Here is a 9670-nt window from a genome sequence, read left to right on the forward strand (position 1 = left end):
GAATCTCCAATATGCAGACTTGCACGAGTATAGTTGGATATCTTTGTTTGTCCAGATCTATTCTTGTATATATGCCTAAAAGGTGTTTGAAATAAAACTTGCAAGGGAAGATTAATCTATGTCATATCTTTTGTATGTTTACTCAGTAATTTTCTGCTTTTCTGAAATTTTGCCCCAATTAACGATAGGAGCTGAAGTTTTTAGTCTAGATGTTTGCAATTGGTACAGGAATACAGATCTTCATGTGTGATGCAATCACTTTTCGATAATTGAGAAAGCTGTGCAAGAGGTGCGATTTATGGTCTGCAAAAAGCTGGATATGATCTCAGAAAGGTATGTCCATTTCATCCATGAAACAGTCTAAGACCATGTGGCCTTGAGATTTTCTTGAGAGCATGTTATGTATGTGAGGTCTCCCTCTCATGACCCATCTAATCTTGTGTTATCACTCTGTGCCACCTTGCCCTCTATGAAAAGGTAATAGATTCTGCCCAGGTCTAATTTACATCAGTTGTAGTAGCCATGTGGCAGCCTCCAAATAGCATGGACTGTTTGTGCAAAAAAAAAAAATAGCATGGACTGGAGTTAAATTTGTGGATTTTTATATTTGCATTGCAGGCTAGATGAATAAGATTGACTGGTGTCTTTATTATTCCCTGTGATATGAGACAATATGCTCAATTATAGCTAATTTAGAAATTGAAATTCTTCTTTTATTTATAAGAATATGGTGACTAAAACATAGGCCTGGATAAATAAATGTGAGGTCTTCATTATTTTTCTTTATCCTCTGAACTGCTGAATTTTTAAAAAAGATGCTTAGGCTACATGTACTCTAATTCCAGATAGTGAGTTATCTCAGTATTTTCTTTTTATAAAATGATGAGAAGAACTAATATTATTAGGATATCCAACTGCGTTACAATATAGATTCCATCAGGAAATTTAGTTCATAGTGAATGTGATGTTTCACTATTCTGCTGCTCCCAAGCATCAGGTGTTCTGCTTATTCTGTACTCTTTGCCTTTAGAGATAAGGAAATTGTGGTAGCTGCAGATGAAGAGGAGTAAAGGGATATTCAAAAACTTGAGTAAGCCATATATTTGAAGGTATATTGTTTCCACTTTCTTCTATCCTTTTGTTCCTGGTCTCATTTGCTGGGAGTTTTTTATCGAGGCATTTCCAAAAAAAATTAACTAGATATTATTGGAAGGATCAGTACGGCCTTAGACATCATACTTGTCCAGGCCATGTAATAATCTGTATAGTTGGGTAAATTCATGTTTCATATTTATTGCACTAAATCTTCCATGTTCTCCTTGTATTCATTATTGGTAAGTGCAAGTTACAAAAATTTCACCTTTGTTGACATTGACAAGGGGATGTGGACCTGCAGGTCTCCACGAATGATGAGTCCACCATGAGAGAGAGAGGTTTCATGTTTTGGTATCATTCTGTCCCCTTGACCTCTCCCAAGTCCTTTTTTTCATTTTGTCATTGTTCCGTCGACACTGCTAATTATGTGGTGGATTTGGCTTCAATATTTTTTTTATTTATCCTACTACCTTATTATCACTTAAATATTGTAATAATTGGAAGTCTGATTATATTTTATCATGTAATTGAGAGCATAGTTTTGGCGTACTTCTGAATTCATTAATATTTCAGCGAAGGCTTCTTGACCTCTGATTTCGGCACTGAAAAAAAGTTTTTGTATTCTCTGCGTTTAAATATATGCTTTGGGCTGACTAAAGAAATGAATATGCTAGGAACTTATGAAGTTGGAATAATTATACTTGTACCTGTGCTTCTACCATTTGACCATTTGCCTGCCTACTTTCTGTTCTTGTTTTTTGTTCAACTGTCTCATGTTGAGTAACATGGTACCCTTGTACAGACCCATATTTCTTACTTGATTGGATTGCAATGAAATAATTATTGTGCAGTTCTTAGAGAATTAATGTTTTATTTAAATTCAATGGGTCCATTTTAGTGAATTGCGCATATTTTTTTATCATTGTTGTTGGAAGTGGCTTGGTGAGAAAAGATAGATAATATGGAGCGGTTATATGCTTGCCTGACATGCACACTGATGCATGGTGCAGATGGCCAAGCAGATGCACACTAATGTGCCTCTTTATATTATTTTTTATAAAATAGATTTATCCTTAAAAGGAACAAATATGGTAACTTTGTTTCTCTCTATTGTACTAAATTTACATATAAAAATTGCAAAAAAGTTCGGTTGGTATTAAAATTTGCATTTTAGTTTTCAGAAATTAATTGAATATGAGGCCAGCTACTCAGATGCGTCCAATCTATATTTATTATGGGGGTCTTTCATTGTGCTTCTGATGGCTTCTTTGCCAGCTAATAGAAATAATATCTTTGTTGTTGTTTCTTGGCTGAACTTCTCCCATATCATGAAGTTGAGCTTTTCCGAAAGATAGTCATTGCGGCTCTGAAGTGATTTTTTTACTATGGACCATGTACAGGTCGAACATGCCGTTTGGGTGTTAGCGCTTCAGGTTTTATGCAGTGAGGAGTTGGACACTGGAATTTCAATTTTGATTCTGTGATGACCTGATGACCTGGTTGGACCCTAGATCAAGTTTACTCTGATGACAATACAAGGGCTACCATAGCTTGAGATAAATCAACTCAAAAGCTTTGATTCCTCTACATGTGTTCCAGCTACATGAAAACTAATACATGATATTTAAGATCTTCCAATATTATATTACTAATTACTCTGTTCTTTTCATCCGAACGCTATTTCTTAGTCAAAGTTTATTTTCTCTTTCAAAGCTTTGGCATTCGGCATCCAAATGATTTTTTAGTTTGATGACTGGTCCACTGGAAGAGATATGGTGCAGATTGATGCAGTAATTCGTGTGATGTTTTGCGGGTTTGTAGCAACGTTTGTAGCATGAGTATGACCCAGGTTGTAGAAAATGCATTCTTCGGAAAAGTAGCAGGTGCATAGCCATTTATAGCTTTACATCGAGCCCTATGGAAACCAAGATATATTGACCCATATTTAGGTTTTGGTTTATCATATTTCAAAATTTCAATACATACCTAGATAGTGGCTTAGAACTAGATGCAATAGATATTTGGTCAAAAGTGCAGTGTATATGTGAAAACTTTTACTTCTCTTCTGCTATTTGATATGGACTATGTTATGGTTGATCGATCATGTAGGTTCACGCTTTATGGTCGCATAATTTGTGTTGTACATAATGTCTAGGCTTCATTATTTAGATTCTTGCTTCGCGCTTATGACTCTACCTTTTTTCTCAGGTCAAGAACCTACGACACTAATTAACAGAACCAGAGTTGCAAAATTATCTTTGGTCACTGGCTGTTTGGATTCCTGGCTGTGAGAGCTTCATCCAACCTGTTTGTTTTTCCAAGTCCTATTTATCTATGCCTACAGGATATTCGGCATAAATCCAAGCAGGTTGCTCTCATATCTAGGTGACACTTCTAACTTCTCATTTTATCTTGCTCTTTATCTGGATGGATGACCTTTTTATTATGTAATAATAGTGTTTAGTCTATGGTTTCTTCACGCTTGAAATTTTATTATGCACAGAGTGCACATATCAATGATGAACTAATGGACAATTATTTTCAGAGTAATGCCATTTTAATTTCTTACCAATTAACTCGCATAATCAAGACACATACCCTAAAAAAGACGCACACCCATAAAAAGGAGTGTTTATAAAAAATCAGTAGAGGAAAACGTACCGATCTGAAGGAGGCTGTGGCTGCCATGCCACCGGTCAAGATGGCCGCAGCTGTCACCTTGATGGCCACCGCCAGCGGAGCGTGGGAGCCCAGCCGACGGTGCTGCAGAGAAGCCACACCATCTACTTAACGGTTAAGAACTCTCCTGCTTGCAGGTCCGCCCCGGAGATGAACGGGCGTGTTCCGCGGGCACCAACGTGGCCTGTTTTCGGCATCCACCATGGCACCACGTGCATATGCTGCAGCGGAACAAGCAGCACCCTCCAGCTTGATGGATCTTTTTTCCTCTCTGTGTTGTTGCTCCACGTGAAGTAATGCTCTGCCTAGGCAGTGAGACAGGCATGCGTGCATGCTTAGCGGGGCAGAGCAGCGAGGGGATCTGGTGGTCAACGGTGCCATGGACAGAGGTTAGCGACGGCCACGACTCGCTTCCAACCTAGCATGGAGATGGAGCTGCGGGAATAGCAGCAAGGGAAATCTTGGAACATCGAGCTCACCAACATAGTATTATATCGGGAGAGAGAAAGGAGGGGAGAGGGGAGGTAGGTGGCTAGAGAAAATGGAGAGAGAGGAATCTTAAGATGCTATGTGTGTCCAAGAACAGCACTTTCATATCCCATAGTGGTGTCACACGGGTTGTATACGGCCATGATTCTTAAGATGCAATGTGTGTCCAAGAAAAACACTTTCATATCTCATAGTGGTGTCACATACAGCCATGATTTAGCTAAATTTAATTGTCGTTTTCTTGGCATTTGAGACGTTTATATGAAAAGCAGTGCTCTCTTAAAATGTTGTCTTCTTATGAGTGTCAGGTTTATTTTAAGTTTTACTCATATCTTCTCTTACTTCTCTTCAGCACTAAAGTGTTGAACATATGGTTCGCATGCATGTCTCTAATTTATTCTATTCATGTTACAAAATTTCATCTATATTTGTTTATTCCCCTGAAAAACGGGTTAATAGTTACATTCTTTTGTATTGTACAAAATAAGACGGGTGTGCAAATGGCCTGAGTTATATAATTGTAAACCTCCTATTATTCAAATCCAAGATTTCATATCAGTATGTGCTCCTGTTATTCAAATCCAAGATTTTTCTGTAAGTTTTTAATAAGGATCAATGCTGAAGCAACTATTTTCTTGCACTTAAATACTTCTGCCTCGCCCCTGATTTCCATGGCCGGTTGGCGGCCCTCATCCAGGGGCTCAACCTCCTTTGGAGGCCCTCATCAACCCTGCGCTGGAGCTTGCCGTCGCTTCTCCTCCAAGTGGTTCGTCCCCAGAGCCGTAGAGATGGCCGACGTGGTTGATTCTTCGTCGGAATTGAGAACACCCCGAGCCGCTTCTTCTCTGATCTCGGCGCTCTGCGTCTTAAGGTCACCGGCATGCGGTGGAGAAGGAGCCCGAGCACTTGATTGTTTCCCTATTTTATTGCTGGGGTTATTTTTGTAAATGTTGGTGCCTTTACTTCAATTTTAGGATTCCCAGGGCAAAAGATGCTGAAGGGCATCGTTGTAATTCATGTACCCACCGCTTTTAATCTATCTTCCAGGCCTTTCGAGGCCGACTTTGTTAAAAAAACATAATTTCATCAAATTGACTTTATTTTGCAAAAACTGAAAAATGTATTACAATTTACCTACCTGATTTCTTATCGTTACTACTGTGCGGATTTTACGGGATCGTGCGCCAAGGCGCACATCTAAATCTAGTTAGTTTAATATCCATATGGTTAGGCCTTGCAAACGGGTTGAATGATCCAGTAGTGCGTAAGGTACGGTTTGCTGATCCTAGAAGGGATGTTCCGAGGATCAACTCCATGTTGGTTTTTAGGCCTTTTCTAGGGTTGGTTTTCTGTCATCTTTCGTATCTACCAGGCTTAACTACGTGTAGGACGTTCCGGTTATGTGGTGAAAACCCTAAATCGTCGTAGATCATTTTAGCTTAGTATTGATCAAGCAGGACCACCATGTTATCGTAGATCCAATACGAATCATGGGTGGATCGGCTCCTTGAGCCGATTCACAGGATAACCTGAGAGCCGATCGAGGCTCGTATTTAATGTTTACGTGTCTGCCATGCAGGAAACTAATCGAAGCAATCCATCACCTTCCTGACCGGGTATAGGTCAGGTGGCACGCCCTTGCACCAGCTCGGACGTGCGTGCCGGAGCATTGCGGGCCATCGCCCGAGGGACCAGGGCCCACCAGCAGTCCTGGGAGCCTCCCGGCTCTCCGTGTTGCCCGTCGCTGCTCGCCGGTAGGTTTTGGCAGGCAACACATTCTGGCACGCCCAGTGGGACATTCAACTACATCAACATCTGCATCAACATCTGCATCAGAGATGGCGGAAGACCCAGTCACGTACGAAGATCTGACTGAGGAGTATAAGAAGAAGTATGGCGAGCTTAAAGCTCTCTTCGAAGCCGACCTCATCGGCTCTTTCCAGAGGACCCGCACACACGGCATTAGGTGGAAAGGGTTCTCAGCTGAAGGCGCTCTCGATGAAGTGGATCTGTCTACTTCTTCAGAAGAACGCACCAGAGCTCTGCGCCAAGAGATTAATTATATGGTGGCTCATTCACTACACCGTCATTCCGAGAGCCTGGTGAACGCTTTCGAGCGCGTTGCGCTTCGCGTGGTCCAGGAAATCATGAAGCATCAGTACTCTCCGTCAGGACCTACCCTAGGGACGCACCAAGGAGAAATACCGTTTCAGACCAGGCCGCAGCTGCCGTTCTCGCTAGCAGCTCCAGAACCATCGGGTTCACCGGCGTTCGTCGTCTACAAGATTGGAGGCGATCCTGCTGATTACCAGTTCATGCTGGAACCGCCTAAGGAAATCCCGCAGGGATACACGTGCATGTATGTGCCAGACTGCAATAACTTGGCACGCACGAACCAGATTGCAGCAGGAGGAATTTCTGGAGCCACAGGAGGAATTTCTGGAGCCACAGGAGGAATTACTGGAGTGGAGGCCGATAAACAGGCGTGGCTAGCTAAATATGCCACTACAACGAGTCAGCAAAGCTCGGCCCCTGCAGCTAACACCGTGGACCAGATCAGTGCAATCTTGAGAGACCAGTTCGGCATGGTGCCAAAGAGGAGGGTGATAACCCACAAGTATAGGGGATCGCGGCAGTCTTCGAGGGAAGTAAAACCCAAATTTATTGATTCGACACAAGGGGAGGTAAAGAATACTTATAAGCCTTAACAACTGAGTTGTCAATTCAGCTGCACCTGGAAAAGCACTAGTAACATGGGTGATGTGAAAGCAGCAGTAATATGAGAGCAATAGTAACAGTAACACAGAAGCAATGGCACCGGAAAATAGTTGATACTACTTCCAATGACATATAGAACGAGTATATGATGATGAGAGATGGACCGGGGTTCCCAGCGATCTACACTAGTGGTAACTCTCCAATAACAAGTAACAAGTGTTGGGTGAACAAATTACAGTTGGGCAATTGACAGGATTGATAAAGCATTAAGATAGAACATCAATTCATTAATCATGTAGGCATGTTTTCCATATATAGTCGTACGTGCTCGCAATGAGAAACTTGCACAACATCTTTTGTCCTACCAGCCGGTGGCAGCCGGGCCTCAAGGGAATCTACTGGATATTAAGGTACTCCTTTTAATAGAGTACCGGAGCAAAGCATTAACACTTGGTGAAAACATGTGATCCTCACATCACCGCCATCCCCTCCGGTTGTCCCAATTTCTGTCACTTCGGGGCCTTTGGTTCCGGACAGTGACATGTGCATACAACTTGTAGATACAATCTAAGCAATAAGTATAGAGCTTAAATCTAAGATCATGCCACTCGGGCCCTAGTGACAAGCATGAAGCATAACAAGATTGCAGCAACAATAACTTCACAAACTTTATAGATAGACTAATCATAATGTATCATCCATCGGATCCCAACAAACACAACACCGATTACATCAGATGGATCTCAATCATGTAAGGCAGCTCATGAGATCATTGTATTGAAGTACATGGGATAGAGAGTACCAACTAGCTACTGCTAGAACCCGTAGTCCATGGGGGAACTACTCACGGAGCATGATGGAGGCGATGGCGTTGATGGAGATGGCTTCCGGGGGCACTTCCCCGTCCCGGCAGGGTGCCGGAACAGAGACTTCTGTCCCCCGAATTGGAGTTTCGCGATGGCAGCGGCGCCCCAGGAGTCTTTCTGGAGTTTCGTCAATTGGTATCGAGTTTTTAGGTCGAAAGGGCTTATATAGGCGAAGAGGCGGCGCAGGAGGGGCGACAGGGTGGCCCCACACCAGGCTGGCGCGGCCAGGATGTAGCCCGCGCGGCCCACATGTGTGGTGGCCCCCTGGCTCTCCTCCGACTCCCCTTCGGTGTTCTGGAGCCTCCCGGGAAAAATAAGATCTTTGGCGTTGATTTCGTCCAATTCCGAGAATATTGCCCGAACAGCCTTTCTGGAACCAAAAACAGCAGAAAACAGGAACTGGCACTGTGGCATCTTGTTAATAGGTTAGTTCCGGAAAACGCATAAAAACATTATAAAGTGCAAGCAAAACATGTAAGTATTGTCATAAAACAAGCATGGAACATCAGAAATTATGAATACATTGGAGACGTATCAGCATCCCCAAGCTTAGTTCCTACTCGTCCTCGAGTAGGTAAACGATAAAAAGAATAATTTCTGTAGTGACATGCTACTTACATAACCTTGATCATACTATTACAAAGCATATGAAATGAATGAAGTGACTCAAGGCAATGATCTATAGTTGCTAACAAATAGATAACATATAGCAAAACTTTTCATGAAGAGTACTTTCAAGACAAGCATCAAAAAGTCTTGCATAAGAGTTAACTCATAAAGCAATAGATTCAAAGTAAAGGCATCGAAGCAACACAAAGGAAGATATAAGTTTCAGCGGTTGCTTTCAACTTTCAACATGCATATCTCATGGATAATTGTCAACATACAGTAATATGATGAATGCAGATAAGCAAGTATGTAAGAATCAATGCACAGTTGACACAAGTGTTTGCTTCTAAGATGGAAGGAAGTAGGTAAACTGACTCAACATAAAGTAAAAGAAAGACCCTTCGCAGAGGGAAGCATTGATTGCTATATTTGTGCTAGAGCTTTGGTTTTGAAAACATAAAAAGAGCATAAAAGCAAAGTTTCGAGAGGTGTTTGTTGTTGTCAACGAATGGTAGTGGGTACTCTAACCCCCTTGCCAGGCAAACCTTCAAAGAGCGGCTCCCATTTTATTTTATTTTTGGGTGGCACTCCATCCAACCTTTCTTTCACAAACCATGGCTAACCGAATCCTCGGGTGCCTGCCAACAATCTCATACCATGAAGGAGTGCCTTTTTATTTTAGTTTTATTATGATGACACTCCTCCCAACCTTTGCTTACACAAGCCATGGCTAACCGAATCCTTCGGGTGCCGTCCAACAATCACATACCATGGAGGAGTGTCTATTTTTGTTAATTAATTTGGGACTGGGAATCCCATTGCCAGCTCTTTTTGCAAAATTATTGGATAAGCGGATGAAGCCACTAGTCCATTGGTGAAAGTTGCCCAACAAGATTGAAAGATAAAAACCACATACTTCCTCATGAGCTATAAAACATTGACACAAATCAGAGGTAATAAATTTTGAATTGTTTAAAGGTTGCACTCAAGCAATTTACTTTGGAATGGCGGAGAAATACCATGTAGTAGGTAGGTATGGTGGACACAAATGGCATAGTGGTTGGCTCAAGGATTTTGGATGCATGAGAAGTATTCCCTCTCGATACAAGGCTTGGGCTAGCAAGGCTATTTGAAGCAAACACAAGTATGAACCGGTACAGCAAAACTTACATAAGAACATATTGCAAGCATTATAATACTCTACACTGTCTTCC

General features: G+C 41.9%; 1 long non-coding RNA gene across 1 annotated transcript; it reads left to right on the forward strand.

Annotated features, from left to right (window-relative positions):
* The first annotated feature begins 571 nt into the window (after positions 1 to 571).
* LOC127314091 (uncharacterized) lies at positions 572 to 3497 on the forward strand. Its single transcript, XR_007859380.2, has 3 exons — positions 572 to 1109; positions 1397 to 1446; positions 2496 to 3497. It is a non-coding gene; the product is annotated as an uncharacterized lncRNA (long non-coding RNA).
* Positions 3498 to 9670: the final 6173 nt, after the last annotated feature.

The sequence above is a fragment of the Lolium perenne genome, chromosome 7 (assembly GCF_019359855.2).
Source record: "Lolium perenne isolate Kyuss_39 chromosome 7, Kyuss_2.0, whole genome shotgun sequence".
In the NCBI taxonomy this organism is placed as follows: Eukaryota; Viridiplantae; Streptophyta; class Magnoliopsida; order Poales; family Poaceae; genus Lolium; species Lolium perenne.